Consider the following 24,422-nt stretch of genomic DNA (forward strand, 5'->3'; position numbering starts at 1 on the left):
GTCTGAACCTGGGAGGCAGAGGTTGCAGTGAGCCAAGATCATGCCACTGTACTCCAGCCTGGGCTACAAAGCAAGACTACATCACAAAAAAAAAAAAGTATAAAATAAATTATAAAGTGAAATTTTATGTAGAAAGAAAAATAAATCAAACACATTGCGATCTTTATAAAAGTATACAAATATGACAATATTATAAATTTCAGCAAATTAACATAATTTTGTAAAAATTAGCTGCCTTACCTAACTGAATAAGTTAAAAAAATTGTTAGAATTCTAATTGAGCAGCTTCTCAGGTGCAAAAGTTTATTGTATCTTTATTTAATAAAATGAATAGTAAAATTTAATTTTTCTGAAGAATATTTGATAGAATATTTTAAAATTAATAGTTTCAAAAAAGTCTTTGAGTTTTACAACTTATTATTGGTAATGGCATGTAAATTTAAGGCTGTTGTTGAATTTATGAAACCTTCTATCAAAAAACTTATACTATAAATAAAATATTAGTTATAAAAATACATAATTTATAAGATTACAAGGACTTTCAAGATTTTTTAAAAAGTTTTCATTTACTTATGATTAATTAGATTTATTAATGAGACTCATTAACCCGTTTATCAAAAACATCCCATTTCTGGTGGCCTAACATATTTCATTTTAACTTAGTGCCCGTATTTTTTGTAAATTCAGCAAGATTTTAAATCTTTTCACAGTGAGTGTCTATGATCCCCTCCTCTTTCTTCTTATTACTGTCAAATAATTCTACAGCCTTTTCATGGCCTCTGCTTGAAATTTATTTTTCAGCTGCAATAAATTACTGCTTTTGGTTTGATCTGAAAAAATGGGTTTTACATTTTAGTCTCACTGTCAGATAAAGAATTTTATTCTCAACACATATCTTTTTATTTTGTTTTATATTCCATTAATATTGTGCCTGTATTTCTCTCATGTTCTATTTAATAAATGCACTTAAAATGGTTGAAACATGACCATTCTATGTATATAAATAAGGAGCTCATAATTTCCAATTTCACTGCAACTTTCCAAAACATCCTTCAAATTAGATTATAATGGTACATTCAGGCTTTATGCATCTTTCAAATAAACTTATTCCATCTTATTTGTGTTTATCTTTCTCTTTGAAGTCTTCAAATGTATATTGTATGTCTGGGAGTCCTTATAACACTGCAAAACCCAATTTCTAAGGCTTGAATACTGTAGTGAGCAGGCCATTTTGTGGTACTTAGCCTAAAGAAAAATTCAACTGTTCATGTGCGTTTTTAAATCTAGGAGACAACCTCGAAATGAAAACACAAACTTGCAAAATGCTGAAGAGTTCAACAACTTCAGATGCTATTAAAGGGGTTACTTTCTAAATAAGATTGAGAGACTGAGCTGGGCATACTGTGGCCTATGACAGCTGGCATCCTGGCGTCAGGTATTTGACATGGTTGTAGAGGGCACACTTCCAAGGCATTCCTCTGTCATTGCTTGGGCGAGCAATCGCTTATTAGATTTGACAAAAAGCCATGCAGTTATATCCTAGTAAAATTCAAACTGAAAGTACCTCTAACTCAGTCTTCCTTGAGCTGGATCCAAAAATGCCTTAAACTTTATAGCTTCACAGTAAAAGTGCCTTTGTTACATCGTGTCCCCAGTTAAAACCTGGAGGCTGACAAAGTCATGCAGTTTAGGAACTACAGCCTCAAAACTCATAAACAAGATGTGGTGAGGCCTAAATCATCATTTCTTTTATTCTCAAGGATCTTAGGGTTTCAGATTAATGATATCACTGCCAGAACAAAATACCAGACTAGGGAGGTGCTTAAACAACATAAATTTACTTTTTTATAGCTCTATAGCCTGGGAAATCCAAGGTCGAGGTGCCTGATAATTTGAATCCTGGGGAGGGCTCTCTTCCTGGCTTGGAAATGGCTGCTTTCTTGCTGTGCTCTCATGTGGTGGAGAAAGAGAGAGTGAGCTCTCTGGGGTCTCACAGGGACACTAATTCTGCTGTATCAGGGTTCTACCTTATGCCTTAATTTAACCTTAGTTACTTCCTTATTCCAAGTAGTTACATAGGGGATTAGGGCTTTGACATATGAATTTTTGTGGGGGCAGGGAATGCTGTTTAATCCACACCCCCATGTATATCATAAATGTCTGTAATAGAACACTCTAAAAGCCAAATTAGAGACATTCCAGTTTATAAAAATTTGATTAAAATTTATTTCGTTGGCTGGGCACAGTGGCTCATGGCTGTAATCCCAGTGTCTTGCAAAGGTGAGGTGGAAGAATTGCTAGAGCCTAGGAGTTTGAGGCCAACATGGACAACATAGCAGGATTCTGTCTCTACAAAAAGCTTTTAAAAAATTAGCTGAGTATGGTGGCACACATGTGTAGTTCTAGCTACTTGGGAAGATGACTTGAACCCAGGAGTTTGAGGCTGCAGTGAGCTGTAATCATGCCACTGTATTCCAGCCTGGGCAACAGAACAAAATCCTGTCTCTAAAAAAAAAAAGTAAAAAATAGAATTCTTACCTTGGTTAGGAAAACAAAAGTACCCTCTTGCATGAAAAATACACTCAACTCACTCTCTTTCCAAATCTCATTGGTGGTATTACTGAAGTTCACCTGCTTAGGTTCAGCTTTTCTTGATCTGAAGACCTATGAGCTAGAAGAACAACACAACAGTAATGTATAATGGTGTGAGAGGCACAAAATAACCACAGTGGCACATTTCCATTTACAACACAGGCATATGGCAGCTACTGCTCCATAGCAATTCTGAAACTTCCCAGGACACATATTGGTGCTTCCTTAAGCAGGTCTCAAGCTGTGTGAGTAATTCCACATGCCTTCTGTCTCTGCCTTCTTGGATCTTCCGAGTCATCTTTTTTTTCCCCCCATGAAATGTGGCCAGTGCTCCAAGCTGAGTAGTTTCCTCAGCTACTTTTTACTTATAGAAATTTATGGGTCTTAAGAAGCCATTTCATTTTGAACTGACTCTTTCCTTTTCAGTCAAAGCTAGTGGTTCATCTGCTGCTCCACTTGTCTTGAAAAATTGTGTGGGTCTCCCATGAATCTTATTGTAGTGTATTCCATCTTACCAAAGCCATACCTAGAAATGTCTTTAAAATAACCCATTTTGACCTTGGCATCCTGTCTAAACTACTGAGGAACAATAGTCTTATGCTTCTTAAAAGCTTTATTGTTTGAATGAGTGATTTTCTCAGACTTCAACTAGATTTTTCTGAGGCTTTAAAAAGAATTTGAAAAGCACACTTGGCTTCAACTTTTTGCCATGTGTTTCTGATAGTACTCTGGGTTTTCTCTTTGCCTGGGGGTCATGTCTTAATTTTAGCATTATTTATCATCAGGGGAGGCTGATAATTTTCAAAATTAAGGAGTCCTTGTTTCTTTTTTTTGGTATCTGTTCTTCCTTTAGTTGATCTCTGTCTTCTTCCTAGAAGCAGCCCAATAGCATTTTGAAAACTCTACCTGGAAATTTTAGCCAATCACCATGTTTATTAGGTGCATTTTCTATTTTTCACATTACTGCAAGTGCAAATATTGGTAAACTTTCTGCCACTATGTGACAAGGATCCAGTTTTCTTCCATTTTCAATGACATTTTCTTCACTTTACATTAAGCCTTCTCCTGTAGCCTTCTCATAGCAACCAGCAGATACTTATTTTCAGTGTTTTCAAGGCTCCTCTGGTTGTCACTTACACCTTCCTCAATATTTTTCCAGCTCCTCACTGCTTGTGCATCTATTTGTGCTACCAAAATCTACAATAGTTACCTCTTGCTGCATTAAAAAAATCACCTCAAGATGGAGAGGTTTAAAGTTTTAATGCAACTATTATCCTCTCAGTTTCTAAGAATCAGGAGTTTAAGATCAAGGTAATTGGAGTCTCTCAAGACATTGCAGTTCAGGAGGACACTGGGGGCTTCAGGACCTGAAGACCTTACTGGGGGTGGAGGATCAGCTCCCAGGGTAGCTCCTCCCATGGTGGCCAATGTGTGGTGGTTGTTGGCAAGAGGCCCAGTTTCTTCCCACACTGGATTGCCCTTATGGCTTAGCCATGGCCTTCCCCAGACTGTGTTATCCAAGAGAGAACAACGTGAAAGTGACAGCATTGCTGTGGCCTCACTTCAAAAGCCACTTTCACCTCTGCCAGACTCTATTCACTGGAAGCAGGTCACTCAGTCCGGCTCATTTTCGGAGGAAAGGAAAATTAGACTTGGAAAGGACAAGTGTCAAAGAATTTGTATGTGTATTTTCAAACCACTGCACAATAGCTACATGATTTGTGGAACTGGCAAATCTCTAGGGAGGATGAGATTCAAAAATGATTTGGGCAGGCACCTGCCACCAGTGCTCTGTGATTCTCACGGATTTGCCAAACCCCATGGAACATCTTTATCCTCATGATCATTTCCCTCACGATGATGAAATGGCTGCAAAATTCCCAGGAATTGCATTTGCATCCCATGCTATCCAGAGAAAAAGAAAGAGCTTTTCTCCTAGAAGTCCCAATGACACTGGAGAGATAGAACCTGGGCACGAGACAGAATGGTGCTTAGTTGTTTCTGGTCAGGGAACATTTACCATGCCTTGAGTAACAAATGTATGAACTGTTTACTGTCATCTTTAGGGGGATCTTATAAGGTGAAAACATATTTTATCTTAATTTATAATGTAAAAATGCAGACAACCTGACTCTAAAGTCGTATTTCATAAGGCTGCACTGTGTCCATGTGCTAATAGTCGATTGTAAGGATGAAGATTTTTGTCTGTTTGGCCCACTGTGCAGCAGCAGAGCCAAGAACAAGGCCTGACACAGAAGCAAAAGAGGTGTTGAAATATTCAATAAAGGAAAAGGTATCCATAGGATAATAACCATTGCATGAACCCAGAAGCAGTGTCTCTGGTACAAATAAGTTGTTGATTATTGGCGACTATCAGCCTGTTGATCACTACGAGCCAGGGCACTTTCAGCATTGGTTCCGCTGGTCCTGCCGTTCTCGTGGACACTATTTATGGTTCTTCCAGCTCCAGGCTTCCTACCACCTTCCCCTGAAAAGCCCTCTGTGCGCCTTATCTTTCTGGAGCAACTAATACAGACACTTACTTCTCTGCAATAGGAGGAAGTGATTGCATGTGTTAGGACCCTTTGCCAATTGCCAAGAATGTCTAATACTGTCCCATTCATTCATCAGTAAGAAATATGAAAAGTAGCAGCACCTTCTGAGCATTTTCTGAATATTAATAACAAATTAGCCTGTTGATGGGGTCATGTTGGTCCACTTCTATTTGGTAAATGAGTATTTTTTAAGAAAAATAAATAAGTAACAGGAATATATTGCTTGAGAGTACCTCTGTGATTCAGAAATATCTGGAGTTTCTGGAGGAAACATGAAATCATGTTTCTTTCCCATTTGTTGAGCTTTCTAAGGAGGAAGGAAGTGAGAAAATTTGGAAAGTTCACAAAACATTAAAATAAAGATCATCCAATTGTTCCAATGCATGAAGGAAAAGGAACAAAACTAAAATTTTCATCTTTTGATTGTCACTATGAAACACTAATTAGGAGGGAAGTGAAACCAATCCTAGTGTTGGGATACAACAGGTCAAATTACATTTATAAGAAAAAAAAACCCTAGCATATCAATCCCTAAGGGTCTCCTTTAAAAAAGACAGAAGTTTCTATACTAGTCTATGGATCAAGCTCAAGTCATTTCTTTTCAGTGTCGGAATTCTGATCAACCAATCTGTTCCCAGTTTCCCTGAGGTCTCTCTCCTTGGTTTGTGAACAGTATCTCTTCCTCATGCCTCTTCCCACCATCTTTCCTCCACGAGTGTCTGTGTCTTAAGCTCTTTTTACAAAGACACCAGTCGTACTGGATTGGGGCCCATCCTAATGACTTTATCTTACCTTAATTACCTGTAAAGACCTTATCTCCAAATATAGTCACACTCTGAGGTATTAAGGATGAGGACCTTTAACACATGGATTTTGGGGAACATGGTTAATTCAGTCCATAACACCAAAAATTATTTTAAATCAGGGTTCTTTGAAAGTGAAAGACAATCTCCTGTTTGAGTCCCCTACCCCACCTCTCTAACCAGGTATGGAGTTTTAGTAAGCCTGTCCTCGTGTATCCCACATGGACTAGAGGTGACTGGACACACTGTAAACAGCATACTTTACTCATGAAGAAGAAGTGCAGCAGCCAGAAGAGGCTGTGGGAAACATTACATCCCCGCGGAGCTAGGTCACTTTGGATGAAATATTTATTTCCCATTTTTTCCACCTTCAGAGACATGGAACATTTTTTTTTCCTGTTTTTTGTTATTGTTTGTTTGTTTGTTTTTGTTTGTTTGTTGTTTTCTTTTTGTTTGTTTTTGTTTGTTTTTGTTTGTTTTGTTTGTTTTTTTTTGTTTTTTTGTTTGTTTTTTTTTGTTTGTTTGTTTTCAGATGTTGAGGTTCTGAAATTTTAAATATCCTTAGCTTAGCTTAGCCAATAGAAAAAAAAGTTTGTTTTTTTTGTTTTGGAGATGGAGTCTTGCTCTGTCACCCAGGCTGGAGTGCAGTGGTGCAGTCTCGGCTCACTACAACCTCTGCTTACTGGGTTCAAGCGATCCTCATGTCTCAGCCTCTCGAGTAGCTGGGATTACAGGTGCCCGCCACCACAGCTGGCTAATTGCTGTGTTTACAGTAGAGACCGGGTTTCACCAGGTTGGCCAAGCTGGTCTCGAACTCCTGACCTCAGGTGATCTGTCCACCTCTACCTCCCAAAGCACTGGGATTACAGGCATGAGCCACCATGCCTGGCACAATAGTTCCTTTTTAGATCAAAGAAGATAATGGCTTGTCATTAAAATTGTATTTTTTGCATTGAAAAAAAAAAAAAACGCTACCATGGATGGAAAACATTCTAATCCCCTTTCCACCATCACAAAGTATTCAGATGAGGGAAGCAGGCTGGGTATGGGGCATCTAAGTTAGAGTAGATTCTGGCTCTGATGAGACTTTTACATATTACAATAGCTCTGAGCTTCTGGAAACTTAGGCTAAGGGACCTGATTTTCTAAGACTGCGTGTTCTAAATAACAGATAAAACAGCCGAGTCTCCATTTAGCCTGGTCACTTGTGTCTCTTCCATTTCTTCTTAGGAAATGCAAAATGGTGGTGCTTTAACAAATAGGAAGCATTTTAGAAAGCATAGCTACTCTCAATGCATTAACTAGCAAGATGGAAATAAATACACGCAGCTTGTATCTTCTGATAAAACTCCATGACAGAGAGGAGGGAGCAGGCCTGGGTGCGTGGGGAAATGCCACCTCCTGAGCAGCCAGGGTGTCTGATGCTGCCTGAATGTCTGGCGGTCACATGTGATTGGCTCAGGAAAGTCCCAGAGTATTTTAGGGTATTTAAGGTTTTGACTGGCAAGTAAATTTTTAATAACGTTATTTTCTTAAGTGCAGCAAATCATCTTTTGTTTTTTAAAGCACACCCTTTTAGAAAATAGCAGTTCACTTAAAACTGAGCTCATGGCCGGGTGCCATGGCTCACGCCTGTAATCCCAGCACTTTGGGAAACCGAGGTGGGTGGATCACCTGAGGTCAGGAGTTCAAGACCAGCCTGGTGAAAGTGCAAAATTCCGTCTCAAAAAACAAAAACAAAAACAAACAAACAAGCAAACAAAAAAAAACTGAACTCACATGACAGATTCGAAATATAGATTCTCAAAATAATTATTAGATATTTCCACTCAGAGGAAGACTATTGCTGTCACTGATGTTTACATCTTTTTATTTGAAGGGTGACTTTATAGTATCCAAATAAATTGGCTCAAAATAAGATGAACGTTTAAATTTAAGCTTCCTTTCTGCAGATCTGTATACTACATCATTTTAGGTTATTTCTTACTTTTTGTGTTTTAAGAAACAAATTGGGATGTAGTGTCTTACTAAGCTATTTTGACTTGTTCCTACAAACACTTATGTAAGAGTTCACCAAAAAGAGAATTTATAGGGAGCACTGCCAGCCTCCAACATTGCAATGTAGAAAAACAAAGTTACAAGTGAAACTGGTCCTTGCCCTTTGTTTTCATTCTTCTGTTTAATTAGGGGAGGCATAGCTGTGGATGATTTATATTCAGTATCATGCACCCTATTAATTATCTTTTTATTCCCAACAAGGCCTTCAGACAACACTCCCGCACTGGGTTTATGAGAGTAACCCCCACCTTCCCAGGAAGTTGGAAGCATTGCCCCAGCCTTTCCAGAAGCTCTGCCTGCCGTTAGCTTGGATCATGAAAATTGGCTTGGCCAGGAGAATACATTATAAGGCCCCAAACCGCGCCAAATCTTAAGGCCTCAGAGCATAAAGATAAACTGATTTACAATTATTTTCATTACAATGTCATTTTAGGTATATGAATGAACAAGACCCTGGTAAATATTTACTATCTATTCTGCACTATAAAAAGTAGGGAAAGAAAGACTCACCTGCTTTCAAGTTGTATTCAGTATCTGGGAAGATAATTTTAAAAGGAAATCTTTAAAAGACCTTATCTATAGAGGGATGTTTTGGGCTCTGAGCCCCCTGAGAATAAAGGCTGGGTTTGTCTTGTTGACAGCTGGAACCCAACCTGTGAGATACCAGCTAGCACACAGTAAGTATCTCATAGATAACTGTTGGATGGAGGTTGTTGATGGAATCCTAATAAAGAGACTATTACTTTTTTTTTCTTTTTTTGAGACAGAATCTCATTCTTTTGCCCAGGCTGGAGTGCAATGGTGTGATCTCAGCTCACTGCAACCTCCACCTCCTGGGTTCAAGTGGTTCTCCTGCCTCAGCCTCCCTAGTAGCTGGGATTACAGGTGCCCGCCACCACGCCTGGCTAATTTTTGTATTTTTAGTAGAGAGAGGGTTTCGCCATGTTGGTCAGGCTGGTCTCAAACTCCTGACCTCAGGTGATCCACCTGCCTCGGCCTCCCAAAGTGCTGGGATTACAGGTATGAGCCACCGTACCTTGTCCAAGAGACTATTACTCTTTACAGTTCTGATCTGTAAGTCTTTCTAGCTGAGAGTGGTATGATTGTTGGCAACTTTTGGAGCAAGGATCCGGAGAAGATGTGAAATTCTGTATGAGATATTTGTTGTTTTGCAGATTAACCTAATACGAATGATATGGAAGTATGTTTTATTTAAAAATCAAATGGTAGGTATATAGGTAATGGGGAATTCTCAAAGTAACCAAAGATTCCTTTAGGATTCTGCTGATGGTTTGTGACCAGAGCCTCTGCTTCCTTTCCCTTTAAGTACGGCAGACTAAACAGACCCAAATAGAGTAATGTATTGGTTCCATGGAAAGAATTAAAATCACATATTCCAAGCAAAAATATCTTTATCATTATGCTAACCACTAAGTTCTCTTATTTTCCCTCAAATTATACTCTGAGTGTGTCTTTTTGGTGGAGTGTGCAACTGTCATCCCAAGATCATTGCAACACTTTCCCAGATGAATGACCTAACATGGACTCTCCATATTCTTTTTCATTCTATGCACTACAGCCAGACTAATCTTCCTTAGAAATTACTTTCATCTGTCTCCTTGCTCAAGCATTTCCAAAAGCTCAGTGCACTGCACTACGTCAGCCTCTGTGTTCTCCAGGATTTGATCCTGCTATTCTGGAGAACAAACTCCTCCCGCCATCCAAGTGCCCCACAGGCCAGTCTAATTTATTCCTGGACTCATCTGACCTTGGCCCAAGAGGGCCTTACTTGCAATACACTGTCCTATCTCCTCTTCTCATCCAGAGCAATATGGTCCACTTAGGCAATTTGGTCCAGAAGGTCTCCCTGAATCCTGACACCCCAGCTGTCAGTGTTACTTCTCTTTGAGTCCTTAATCCTTCAAGTTCAAGGTCAGAAAACCTGGATTCATCTTTACCCTCTACTTGTTTCATGAATGTGAGCCTTGGGACCTATGTAAATGGTGAACTCTTACAAGGCTAAGACCGTGATATTTTGTCTCTTCAATAACACTGATCAAGATAGCCACAAAACGAAAACTATGACAAAAAAAAGAGGTACTTTTAAAACTCTTGTCTTGATACTCAGAAATTACATATTTAACCAATCTTTGACTAATATTCTCAGTAACCTAAAACAGTCTAAATTCAACAACGGGGAAACCAAAAAACCTGAACACAAATGCATTCATTTTACAGCCTCGTTTAGGGTTTTTGCAAGCATAGAACTAGTATGACATTACATAACGGTGTGGATTTCAGGGATAGAGATCAGTCACCAGCACACTGGGGAACACGTTTTGTCTCATTCCGTGATCTATCAAAGAGCTGTTAGAAATCCTAGGATGAGCACACGGCTGGTGGCCGCTCACTACAAGGAAGGAGAAATGTTCTTTTATTTTTACATGCCAACATCTAATTATGAGAACATTAGCCATTTCACTGTATAGAAATCTGTAGATAGTCTTATTTTATTCTCTAATCACAAGTAATATTTCCCATGGTATTAACAGAGTCAAATTAACTGATTGCATTCTCACAGCCTGGGAGCTAGACTCCACTCGGGACATCTTTGACGGTGCTGGATAAGAGCTGCTTATTCATTCTGCCTGCATCTATTGTCTGCTCTTTTGTAAAGTTTCACCGAAAGATTTGAACGTGGCTTTGGAAATGAACCACCTCCATGCTCAAGCTTGAAAGTTTTCAATACAAGCATACAAAGTGAGAACAGGGAGCCTAGGAGAGGCTGAGGATGAGGAAGAATGGGCGGTGTCTTTTGTGACCAAGTTTCCTCAGCGGGGCATTTGTTCCTGGGGGCAGAATTTAGGCACCAGATCAGACTTCTCTACAGAATCAGCTAAGCTGGCTGAGCTGATCCTGAGTAAAGTAAATGATGAATTTGTTGATGAGAATCGGCAAATCTAGTCCTACCACTTCATTCATACTAATCCTCGGCTGGGCTGGGAGGACTTTGTGTGGTAGGGAAACCCATTGCCATGGTCCTAATCCTCGCATCCTGGATGTGCATGGTGCATCTGGTTGCCTTGCCTGGAACATGTGTTCATGGGCTCTTCCACATCCTTGGAAAGTTGAGGGGGCTTTACCTAGAGTCTTGTGCCATCTGGATGTCTACCTCTGACTTGCTTCTGTTTAATGAAATTCATGACCTGTGAAGTAGTGACCGCCGATTGATGCCAAACAGCAATTTGGACCTCATTACTGACAATGTTTGTAAAAGCACAAAGTGAACCATTGTGGAAAATTAAGGGAAACGGTACTTATTATGTAATAATAAGAAACTTACACATTATTTTTATGTAGTGGAGATACTTTGGAGGGATTTGTATGAGTTAAAATCACATTTTTCCCTTGAACGGTCTTAATCACACTCCAAGTCTTTTGCACTTTCTCATGTTCTCACAGAAGCATCATAGTCATCACTGGAGCAGGCAGGGATTGCTATCCCCATTTTATGGATGAGAAACTGAGATTTGAAGCTCTTTATGAGCATGATAACAACTAACACTTACTGAGTGCTTATGATATGGGAGGCATTATTCGGAATGCTTATGGGTATCAACTAATGAATGTAATCCCAAGGTCAAACTATGAGGTAGGTTCTATTATTATTTCCATTTTGTAGATGAGAAATTGAGGCACAGAGAGTCTAAGCAACTTGCCTGTGGTCACACAGCTAATAACTGGAACCTAGTTATTCTGTCTTCGGAGCTTCCATTTTAACCACTTTGCTATGCTGTCTTTGTCATTATAATTCTATAACTAATACTCACTTGCACTTGTCTGTTTATACATCTGCCCTTCCTTTAAAGAATTTGAGCTTCTTGAAGGAGATCATTTGTTTCATTCACATTTTAAAATTTTGGTGTTGACATAATATCCCGGCAAAAGGCTGGTTTTCAATCTGTGCTCACTTGAATATATAAGAATAATTAATCTGCTGCTGGTTTCCTACGAGTAAACATTCATGCTACAACTTGAAATCAGCCTTTTGACTTTTAATGCTTTTGAAATGTGATTTCAAGGTTTATATTTTCTGTCTAAAATAGGTCAATTTGTTTTTTGAACAATGTATTCCTTGTCTCAATTCCAATTGTGAGTATGGGTCAGTTTTCTGGAATGGTCAAGAATAGTTTGACCACACACAAATGTTCACAAGCAAATGGAAATTTGTTTCTAACTTTCCCTTTGCCAAATCACACACGACACTCAGTCCAGACCCTCCTTTTACTGCCTGCTCTCGTTTTCTTCCCCGGCTCCCAGCGTATCTGCTCGAGCTTCTGTGTCCTAAATAACTTGGGAGTTACCAGTCTTCTTTAAGGATCTGGTGTTCTAAAAGGTTTCTAAACAATTTTATAAGGTTTTTATTACTTAATTGACAAGAATTTATTAGCAAGAGTGGCAAGTAAATAAGGACGTCTTAAAAACAAAAAGTTGTTTTACTTCCCATTTCACTTTCTCTCTCTCTAGCTGTTTTCCTTCACTAATATTTCCAAAACACACAACAACAGTTGGCATCACTTGCATATAAACAGCTCTTCCATGTCACTGAGAAAATGGCAAGATCCAGGGAGGAAAAATGGATACAGGATGTAAATAGGAAATCCTCAAAACAGGAATTTCAAAATGTCAACAAACAGGCAAAACTTTCTTTCAACAGCGCTATTATGACTGGTATGTTTCACTTGCTTTTTTCTTTTTCTTTTTCCCCAGCAAATTGTTCAAATGTCGGTGTGCCCTCATGAACAGAAACTATGGCACAGTGGGTCCTGCTCAAGACTTCCTCTCAATTATAGGTCCTGGGGTTTTTTTGTCTGAATATCAGGCAAAGAGGAAGGACAGCTATGATGGAGGAGTCTCCTGCCACCCTTCTGGTCGTCACTGTAGTGCCCAGTTGAATGGTGTGTCCATTGAGGTTGGAGTCCCCATCCTGTTCTGGGTCCTGGCCCCCCACAGGCTCCAGGGATATAACCCTTCCAGTTCAGGATCATGTGCTCAGGCACTGTTTCCTGAGGCTGTAGCAGTTGCTTTTGAAGCATGTTCCAGCTTCAACCACGTGCTTGGATGACACCAGCTCTTCCCACATACTCTTCCCCAGCTCCTGTGTTGAGTTTGGCTTCCACCTTCCTTCAGCTGGTAAGGTTCTCTGTTTCTCTTTGATGTGTGGGTTTCAAATCTTAGTCATAATCCCTTCACCTGCCATGCCCTGTTCTACCTTGAATAGGCCTTCATATTTTGAATTCTGGACCAGAGATGGGTTCTTGGTACTCATCTCTTCCAGAAAATTTTGCATTGCTTTTGCAACAAGCCTGAGCCAACAGCAGTACTCTGCCTCGTGCTGTGTTTCAGGGTGGGAAAGCCTTGGCCGCAGGGCAGGGAGCCCCATTCAGTAACTGCTGTGGTGACGCTGTCTCCCGCCACATAGAGAAGCTGACAGCATGATGTTACATTTGCCGCATGGTTGCACCCACTTATACTGGCAATCGAAACTACATGAATTACCACAACAAAGAGAGTATTTTTGTCTATTGAATGATCCAAAATTACAAAAACAAATGTGAAAAAGTGGCTACACTTATGCATCATTTATGGGAGTATAAATTTTATATATATATAAAATATATATTTTATATATATATAAAAAACAGGGTCTCACTATGTTGCCCAAGCAATTCTGGAGCTCCTGCGCTTAAGTGATCCTCCTGCCTCAGCCTCCGAAGTAACTGGAATTATAAGTGTGAGCCACTGTGCCCAGCAATTACAAAATTTTTGGAATGCAATTGGGAAGTACAGCTGAAAAACTTCAGCAACTTGGGCCATTTGTACAATCACACTTCTTGGAATTTATCCTAAGGAAATCAGTAGTCAAGTTCACAAAAACTGCAACAGTCATTACAGAAAAACAGAAGAAAGGGAAATAAAAATAATTAAAACCTACCAGTAGGAGATTGCACAAATAAATCATGTTATAACTATACAATGGGCTATTATGTAACCATTAAAATGATTCTCTATCCTAGATCTATACTTATTGCCATATAATAATAACCGTAATATATTGTTATTTGATAAAAGAAGGTAGTACATGTGAGGTAGTATGTCTCATTTCTATTAGAAAAAACTACACACAAACATAAACATCAAAGAAAGGGATCTGGGAAGAGAAGACAAGAAGCTCCCAGTGCATTGCTTGGGAGAAACACAACCTATGTTGTCAGTAACTAATTTCCAGGGTGACGTCACTGGCAATTTCACTTATTTATGTTTTTCTATACTGATTATATACATATATATATACATATTTAACCAAAATATTATAAGACTATTTTTATTTTTTTGATTACCATTTGTGTGGCTGTGGTTCCCAAGTGCCAGGCTCCACAGAAAGTTTTACAATCATTTTCAGCTGAAGTCTCACAAAACCGCCTCAGGTCAGAATCACTGCGATTCTGTGCTTCTATAAATGAGGCATGCAGAATTGAAGCGATTTTACAAGTTCATAAAACTAGTGACCAGTGGAGCTGGTATTTGAACCCTGACCATCTTGTATGATCATAAATTATTCTCATAATCAGAAAAAGAGATGATAAAAATCTACTTATTGAAAAAGAAGAAAAAAAAGTATTTCTCTCATCTTCATAACACTGGACAATACTTAACCCCTTTATTCATAAAATATTAAACAAATGCAAAGTTAAATAAGAGATTGCTGTTTTTTTTTTCTTTTTGTTTTCTCTTTCCACCCAGAGTCTAGACTATTTCATAGTTAATTTTCTGGTTATTAAAGATATCATCAAGCTGAACATTCTTTCATTACAAGGGATAATCAGCTGATTTCTGTGTTTTTCTTCTCTGTGAAAAACATGCCCACAGAAACTGTTCTTTCCAAATCTACTCATGAACATATTACAAAGAAGGTCTGCTCCCCGATGATGCAAGATGCCCAAGAGTCCGAAAGGCAGAACAGATCAAGTGGGCTTGATCAGAGGGGCTTGGCTGCTACGAATGCTTGGTGGTGTCCATAGATTGCAGAGGTAGACAGTGTTTGTATTAGTCTGTTCTCATACTGCTATAAAGATACTACCCAGACTGGCTAATTTATAAACAAAGGAGGTTTAATTGACTCAGAGTTCTGCATGCTTGGGAGGCCTCAGGAAACTTACTGTCATGATGGATGGGGAAGTAGGTACCTTCCTCATAAGGCGGCAGAAGAGAGTGTGTGTGCGAAGGAGGAACTGTCAAATGCTTATAAAACCATCAAGGATCTGGTGCAAACTCACTCGCTATCACAAGAACAGCATGGGGGAAACTACCTCCATGATCCAATCACCTGCCTCCCTCGACAGGTGGGAATTACAATTCAAGATGAGATTCCGGTGGAAACGCAGAACCAAACCGTATCAATGTTGATTGAGCTATTGGGCAAATCTATAGCAGAAAACTTACTATAAAAACCAGATATTCACAACATTTCCAACTGCACAGAGGACACTGACAGATGCATGAAAGAAATGTTTTCTGCCACCATGAGCTTTCTGCCATTCTGGAAATAAATAACATACACAGAACACACACAAATACACATGAAATACTATCTCATTATTCCTCCTAGAAAATCTTCAGGCTCATATCCACACACATACATGCATGCACACACATACACTGTTGCTGGACTGTCAAAAAGTAATTTAGGATCACAGTTCCACCACTCTCACACTCACAATAAAGGTCAAAGTCAGATGTAGGCTGAGCCCCAAAGCTGCCTTCGTCTCCAGGGAATCTTGGATGACAGTGGAGGGTCTGTGAGAGGAGAAGCCAAGGCTCAGAACCACCAGGCGGGGTCATAAGGAGACTTCGATGGTTGCACCTTCCGCATGAGAATGAACTAGAAATAAACACACCTGACAGAATGGAACACCAGAAAGAGGTGCATTCCATCATCCTGGCCCTGAGTGTAGGGAAACGAATCAACAAAGCACTCCTGATCTAACCAGAAGCTGGCCCTCACATCAAATTGTAATGCTGTCTGAATAAATTTTCAGCAAAATTTTTGGTCCAGTAAACCTTGAAGACAATTTTGAAGTTTAAAATATGCTTAAAAGAAGAAAATACAAATGTTTTCTAGAGAAATAGACCTAGAACACAGCCTCAGATAATTCTCACAGTGGTAGGTTTCAAAGATAATGAAAAACATCATGATACCAGACACAACACCTCAAGGAAGAAGGCACAATGAGTGAGACACAGCAGACACGACTGACTGCAGAACCAATCCTGCACACTCTTAGACACTGGAATTGTCTAAGGTATAATACAGCTATAGTATATTATATAATGTTATATATAATATAAATGTCTCATATACATAAATACTGTGTTTATATTACTTATAAATAATTTATAATTGAAATATTTATAAATAAAGATACTATTATATATTACAATTATAAATTGTTATAATTATATACCATATAATTATATATTCTTATAAATTATCATTATGAATTATATTACTGTTATAAATGATATATTTATGTAATTGTATATTATAAATAATAAAAGGTAACATATACGTGTATATTATATACATACTTAATAAAGTTAAATGTAGGAATTGACTAAAAAATGTAAGCAAATAATGAGGACTCTACAAAACAGCCAAGCAAATTTGAAAGGAAAACACCAAGTGGAATTTCGTTTTTCTTTTTCTTTTTTTTTGAGGAGTCTCGCTCTGTTGCCAGGCTGGAGTGCAGTGGTGTGATCTCAGCTCACTGCAACCTCTGCCTCCTGGGTTCAAGTGATTCTCCTGCCTCAGCCTCCCAAGTAGATGAGACTACCTATGTGCATCACCACACCCAGCTAATTTTTTTTGTATTTTTAGTAGAGATGGGGTTTCACCATGTTGGCCAAATTGGTCTCGATCACTTGACCTTGTATTCCACCCACCTTGGCCTCCCAAAGTGCTAGGATTACAGGCATGAGCCACCGTGCCCAGCCCCAGGTAGGATTTTCAGAAATGATAAGTAAAGTGTCTGAAGTTAAAAAATAATAATTCAGTTTCAATTATGAATACACAGTTGAAGAGACAATTAGTGAATTGGAAAGTAAATCTGATATAATGATATAAATTGTAGTAATAAAGCAAGTAAAATTAAAGAGGTGTGATGAAGAAGGCAAGTTCTAAAATTCATCTACTCAGATTTCCAGAAGAGAGAATTTGAGTAGTTAACATGTAACGAGTTTCCAGATTTGTTGAAAGACGCCAATTCTGAAGTCGAATATCAAGTAGGATACAGTAAAAAGAAAAATCAACAGCTATATTACTCAAAATACAATTTCAAACAAACAGCAGTTACTTAAAGCCCTTAGTGAGAAAATACAGATTAATTTCAAAGGAATCGCAATAAGAACTAACGTTTCTTCCCAGATGCAACAAGGGAAATCAAAAAAGAGTTGAAATTACTTCCTATTTGTGTTGAAAAATATCAATAGTCAACCAGATTTTATGTCCACTAAAACTGTTTTTCAAGAATGAGTGTAAAATTAAGACATAAAATCTGAGAGTTGCCAAAGGAACCTAAATGAAGAAAAATTTCAGTTTATGGAATTTAAATGTTATAATTAAGATACAGGGCACAAATATTATAGACATTCAATATGAATAGACCTTTGCATTGTAATGGAGAAGGGAAGAGATGGTGATTAAATTTTGACTTCTGTATGGAAACTGTTAAATAATACTAAACACTAACATAATAGAAATAGGGACTGTAAATTCAACTTGGTAGAAAATTTTTAAATGTAGGGAGAGGAAAAAAGCCTCTAAATTCAAAAAACGCCAAGAAGGAGGAAAAGTCCAAAAGAATGATAGCACGCATGAGAAGAATAGAAAGCACAATATGAGATAGTAAAATAAAATTCAAATATGTCAGCAATCCAAAAGGTTCTGATGGAAGAAGAGGCTGAGCTTCTGTAAGGAAGAGAAGAGGATTGGATTTCTCCCTCTCTGGAGAGTCCCCACGAGTGGACGTAGGCTGGTGGATGGCCCTGCACACTCTTCTCTCGGCCTGCTTCACTGGCTCTAAGGTGCCTTTTCAGCTGTGACCATACCTCGGTCTGCAGAAACGGGTGAAGGTGGACACCTAGGAGCTCCTTTCTCAGACTGAGACCCAGTCACCCCCAGCAGCCTGTGCACCTTTGCTCCATTCTGCTTCTCCCAGCTCACTCATACGTAGCTACGAGCACTCCCAGGACACGCTCAGCTCGGGGAAGGACCTGGGAGAAGGTTCTATGAGTAGAAGGAAGACGTGGAGAATGGAAACTGTAGGCAATTAGCACTCTTCCCTTCAACACTAAATGGGAATAGACTCGACATTGTGGTTGAAAAGCAAATATTTTCATACTGGATTAAAAAATATCTAGCTAAATGCTATTTACGAGAGACACATCCAAATTACAAGAATTTAGAAAATTTGGCAGTTAAAAGAATTTTTCTTCTGTAAACTGATTATCTATCTATATCTATCACTGTTATAAACTGATATACATATATAAATGTTATGTAAATACACACACTTGTACACATATGCATGTACACACAGACAAAGGAAAGCTGATTTAATCCTCTTATTATTAGGCAAAAGAGACTTAAAAGGCAGAAACCACTACTAAAGATAAAGAGAGAGGGTCATTATATAACATAAATGTTTCAATTTTCTCAAGGAAAATATAACTAAGCTTACATACACTTAGTAATAAAGTTTCAAAAGCAAATATTAGCAAAACAAGGAAAAATAGAGTTCAACATTTTATTAGGGAATGTTTAATAGAATGGGCTTGCTTCACACTTTCTAGCTGTGTGACATCGGAATGTTTCTTGAGTTGTCTATGACTCATAATGGCAAAATGGTACAATAAGATAAATACTTCCTAATGTATTAAATAAAACAGTGTGGATAATGTACCTAGCAAAGTATCTAGTGTGCAGGAAATAGTCCATCAAAATTAAATACTGTTATTATAACATTTTTGATGAAAGTGGTAATAAAGCAATATTAGAGAAAAAAGACTTGAATTACTTTTGCACCAACCCATAGCAAATAATAATCTTTTCATTTCTGATTGCTGCTATGACCACAGAAAAAAATAGATCCATGAAGAAACATGAAAAACAAATAAAAACCTATCTGATAGTGGAGGTTATTGCTCTATTTCCCTTGGAGGCAAGACATATTTTCAAAAAAATTCTTCTTTTCCTCCAAATTCTCCAACTTTTATTTTTAATTATATATACTGCTATGAAATCCACATATTATTTTCTGCCTGAGTAATATTTTGAAATGCAAGTGACCATTCTGCTATTGACTCATTACGCTGCAATTTTTTCGATCTATGTGAACATGTGTAGAAAGCTCTAAAAACAGAAAGCACAGCATCACCAAAGGCAAAATAGAACCCACTATTGGTATTGGATAGCGTTGCCTATATGATCAAAAATGTGTACATTGATTAAGTGTGAAACGTTTATTCTGCTCAATGGCTTCCCAATTTAGTGTAAACATATAATTCTACGCTGATTCTTCTGGTTAGAGCCATGGTATATCAATGTGGTCTTCTAGACGCCTCTGCATTTACTTTGAGTGTAGACATGATTGGGTTCAAAGTAAACTCAGTCGTCTTTGATTTGGTTGCATGCGGAGCCAGTGCCATCCGTGCTACTTAGCTTCAGATTGTTTCTAAGTATCCCTGAAAAACATCAGGCACACACAGAACCACTATCTTACCCTTGGGGTTTGTCAACTCACAGCCCTACTGCTTTACACAAAGAAGGTGGTTAAACATGCATTTTTTTAAAAGGCATATTTGGTCCCTCTAAAACAGAGCAATAAAATTGCACAATCTAAAGGAAGGAACAGTTTGTTTTGCCCTTTTTATTGCCAGTTAAATGCCAGAAGACTTTTAAAGTAACAGCAATCCGTGTAAAGGGGGGAAAAAAAAGCAAATAAAATTTTTATGAGTTAAAAATAAACCTAATGCTCTTTCCTCTTCCATAGTTTTACAAAACTTTCTGTACCTTTTGGCATAAGGAACTGCATATAATATATAATATTTTTGCTCTGCAAATACCAGCAAGGCATCATATAAAATTATAGCTGTAGGAATGGAGATGCTGTAAAACCAAGCAGGGAAACAGAACATTTTCATACAGAGTAACACAGTTGATGTTATTTTCACTCTAACAAAGCAAAATTTATTGTAAGAGTAAAAGAGGCTGGGTGTGGTGGATCACGCCTATAATCCCAGCACTTTGGGAGGCCGAGGTGGGCAGATCACTTAAGGTCAGGAGTTCAAGACCAGCCTGGGCAACATGGTGAAACCCTGTCTTTACTGAAAACACAAAAATTAGCCAGGTGTGGTGGCTCATGCCTGTAATCCCAGTTACTCAGGAGACTGAAGCAGGTGAATTTCTTGAACCCAGGAGGCAGAAGTTGCAGTGAGCCAAGATCATGCCACTGTACTCCGGGCTGGGCCACAGAGCAAGACTCTGTGTTTAAAAAAAAAAAAAAAAAAAAAAAAGTGGTGTTGGCTGTATGCTTTATTTTGCTTATATAAAACCTCTTAAAAATAGCATTCATTATAGGTGGCTTTTATTTTTAAACAGAGCAGTTGCTGCTTCTGTTCTGTGTCTGATTTAACACCCGAATGCCATGTGACCCTTTTCAGGCATTTTAGCTGTAATCGTGCATTGGAGTCATCTGGAAGCCCAAGGGATTCTGATCTAATTGGCCGGAGGCACCTCCGGGGTCTTTTCTTCCAGGAGTTTTCAAAGCTCCCCAAGTGGCCCACAGGTAGTCAAAGTTGAGAACCACAAGTTAGACGACATCTAACCACAGCTTAGATGAGCAGGGATGCACAAATTCGGTGGTAATGTGGAACGTCCGCCAAGAGGAAGCTACACATCAGTCGTTAATGTCTAGTCTCCGTCCTGTTGCCCTGAGTTTAACTAGCTGTGATGCTACTCTTGACCACCTGGCTCAGGGCACCACCCTCCTTCCACCAACCCTAAATTTCACCTGAAGGGACCAGAGTAATGGTGGTTTGGGAGTGGCGAGATAGGAACAGGAGAAAGGGACTCTTTTGATTTCCATTTTTTTCCCATGTTAAATGCTGACATACAATCCAGAAAGTTTGTGTTGGTCTCCAAACACCAGCCAGGAGGGTTGCTTTAGCGTCGATGGCCTTGAGTTTCTGTTTGCTTCATTTTGTGTGTCCAGCGTATCTTCTTCCGTGCATCAACAATTGTGTATAGCTTGCGTTAGGCTGAGCAGCAGGAGTGACAGAATTTTTTGGGGGGTGGGGGGTGTGCATCGGGGAAGAAGGGGAACCAGGAAGAAGGGAAGGAGCCTGCAGAGGGGGTTTGGCTGGCATCACTTAGGCTAACCTTACCCAGGGCCAAAGACGTGGCACAGGCTGGCACAGAGTTGGAAGCTGATGCATCTTCATTATTCACTCTCAGCTAATGTCCAATGCAGCCGCTAACATCCAGCACAGCTCGGCAAATCAAGCTGGCCAGAGATGGAAAATATTCTTACCCAAAACTTGATGGAATGCTAAGGGTGTCCCGGCATATTATCTGGAAAAATGTCATGAAAGGAGTAGAAATTAAGCTGGATAAGGAAGACCTGATCCCTCCAGTTTAGAAACCTTACCTATTCAAAATAAGAGCTGCTGCTTCCTGTTGGACTCATACACTATAACAATAATTTGTAATAATTTAGTTATAATAATAGTTTCTTGTTACTATAATAATTATTTGTGATAACTTGCTGGTAAATTACTTGTGGTAACTTGCTGATAAACAGTAATTTTGTACTAGATAGTAATAATTAATTTATATTATGGTAAATCTAGAAATTACTAAATTTTATAAATAATAAAAACTGAACCCCAAATTAGGACAGTGATGACAAAAGTAATAACGATAATCACAACAGTGTATATAATATATATATATATGTTTCCACATATAACTGTATGGAGTTATCTTTATTATTTACTTGCTCATGTATTTATCTGACTATGTATTAATCACCTGGCTTCTAGGTGTTAAGCACTTTGTTATATGTTAGGTATACAACAATAAAGAAACAGATAGGGTCTCCATCCTCAGTAATTTGGTAGGCTAGTGAGAGACAGGCATTAAACAATTAAAAATTCAAGGGTATATATTATGGCAAAAATGTGTTAAGGAAAAGAACCGGGACATGAGATAATTTATCCAAATTCCTACTTGGGTTCCAGTGATCTGAGGATACCCTTTAAGACCTTTAAGAAAATGACATTTAAACAGAATCCTGAATGATGGGCAAGCATCATTTTGGTTAAGAAATGGAAGGAGTTCATTTTATGCAGGAAGGGGAATGTGCAATGAGGTAAAAATATTTCCTGAAGAAGGAGCACTCACACATGCAGGCATGTGCAGGCACACCCACAACACGCCCTCACACATGAGAGTCCAGCGCGCAGTGTGCATAGACAGTCATGCTGGTGTCTGGCCCCCTCCCAGAATCTATGAAGATAGGACAAACTAACTGGGTGCCAAGGACCACAAGTTTCAAAAACAAGAGCAGGGAAGCGCTGAGTGTCTGGGCAGATAAGTCTAGACTTTGATCTTGAAGATATGAATTCATTTCAGAACATTTGCTTGGACTATCTCCTTGTGCTTGCATAATCTTGCCTACACCACGATGTGCTAAGTTTAGACGTTCCTCCAGTCTTCCAGCAGGCAGTATGGCAGAGAGGGAGGGAACGGGCTCAGCCCAGGGCTCCCCAGTTCTGCTACCACCAGGGAGAGGGAGGGGCGTTGTTCTTACTGGAGAAAGTGCCAAGACTTGAACCAAATGTTTATATTGTGTTTTTGAATTTCTGCTTGGGGAAGAGACAGCCTACCAATGACTTCAAGAAAATATGTTGGCTCTTTTTCTGCAAATAGCCTTTCTGGTTTTTATGGCAAATAGAAGAAACGTCTCTCTTTAGTCATTGAGCCATTTTGTTGTGATTTTTTTTTTAAAATATGTTGAAAGTCATGTGTATATTCTTCTAGGTGTTGTGAGCTGTGCTATTTTCCTGCAATGTGGAGCTCCTCTCATTCCAAGAACAGGGCGATAATCTATTATTGGAAGATGAATAATGTAGTTTCTTGACCAGAAGAAGGGGAGCAAGATGTTACTAGAGTAGTTTACAGTTGAGCCAAACTGCATGTTCCCTGAGTCACTTCATTCACGTTGTTTTATTTTGCTTGATGGTGTATGAATTTTTTTTAACACCTTTGACCTTTGTCCAAATGCTTCTAACTGATCCTCATCCTGAATCTACAGTGAGGCCATCAGCTGTGTCTCCCCTCCCTGTCACTTGTCCTTCCTGTCTTTCCACAAGCTCTTCCTGCTGAATCTAGCCCTAAATCCGGTTTTGTATTTTTATCCATGGCAGACCTTAGATTATTTCTGGTTGGGATTATTGGGATCATTTCTAAATATGCTGGAATTTCTGCTTTTGTTGTATCAATCCCAGGGTTGATTTAGATTCCTCATTTTAGCATCAGAACTGACACAATTGCTAAGAATTCCTTCAGATCTGCCCATGGCGTGGAGCCACTTCACCGTTCCAGAGCCTAAACCCTGTGAATCATGGGTGGCTGGCTGGCAGATGCTTCTCTTGAGAGTTGATAGTGTCCTTGGGCCAACACTCAACCGAGGAGCCCTGTGGTGAGACCACCTCTCACTCTAAGGATAGAAACTGATTCCTACAGAACGGAGCTTGGCTGCAGTGGCCTCAGGGCAATAATGTCACGGGCCTTTGAACGCGTTCAACAAAACTCCCAGTCTCTTGGTAACAAGTGAATGTGCCTGAAAGAATGGGACAGATAATGACAGGTGAATGCCCCCAGACCTGTGTGGCCAGTGGCCCAGCAGGACTGGCATTACTCCAAAATTGTCAGAAATGCAGGCTCTCAGGCCCTGCCCCACCACCCAAACCAGAAACCATGTGGACAAGATCTCCAGGTGATTCAAATGCACAATAGGCCTGCATGAGTAATGCGTATCAAGAAATCTTCGCTTAACTGCCTAGCGGGACACCAAGGGAACCTCCTAGAAGAAGTCGTGCATGGGATGGGGCTGGATGCCACCCCCTCAAAGGATCACAGACCTGCTGGCCCCCATCCCTCCCTCTGCAGCCCGCGCTCATGCGCTGTGGGGAGTGGGAGCAGGGGGTCCCTCCCACATCCTCAGGAAGAAGCCACCATATCATTGGGAGCCTGTGTTACACATCAGTGTGTGAGGGAAGAATCTGGAAACAA

At 39.2% G+C, this 24,422-nt stretch overlaps 1 long non-coding RNA gene across 1 annotated transcript in view; it reads left to right on the forward strand.

Moving 5' to 3' along the window:
- The window catches only part of LOC103891567 (uncharacterized), a 59,299-nt gene that overhangs the window by 13,937 nt on the left and 20,940 nt on the right, over window positions 1-24,422 (forward strand). Inside the window, exons 3-4 of the long non-coding RNA XR_008510864.1 lie at window positions 12,779-13,201; window positions 16,237-16,371. This is a non-coding gene — a long non-coding RNA (uncharacterized LOC103891567). The remainder of the gene's footprint in view (window positions 1-12,778; window positions 13,202-16,236; window positions 16,372-24,422) is intronic.

Source organism: Pongo abelii, chromosome 8, assembly GCF_028885655.2.
Source record: "Pongo abelii isolate AG06213 chromosome 8, NHGRI_mPonAbe1-v2.0_pri, whole genome shotgun sequence".
NCBI classification, from domain to species: domain Eukaryota; kingdom Metazoa; phylum Chordata; class Mammalia; order Primates; family Hominidae; genus Pongo; species Pongo abelii.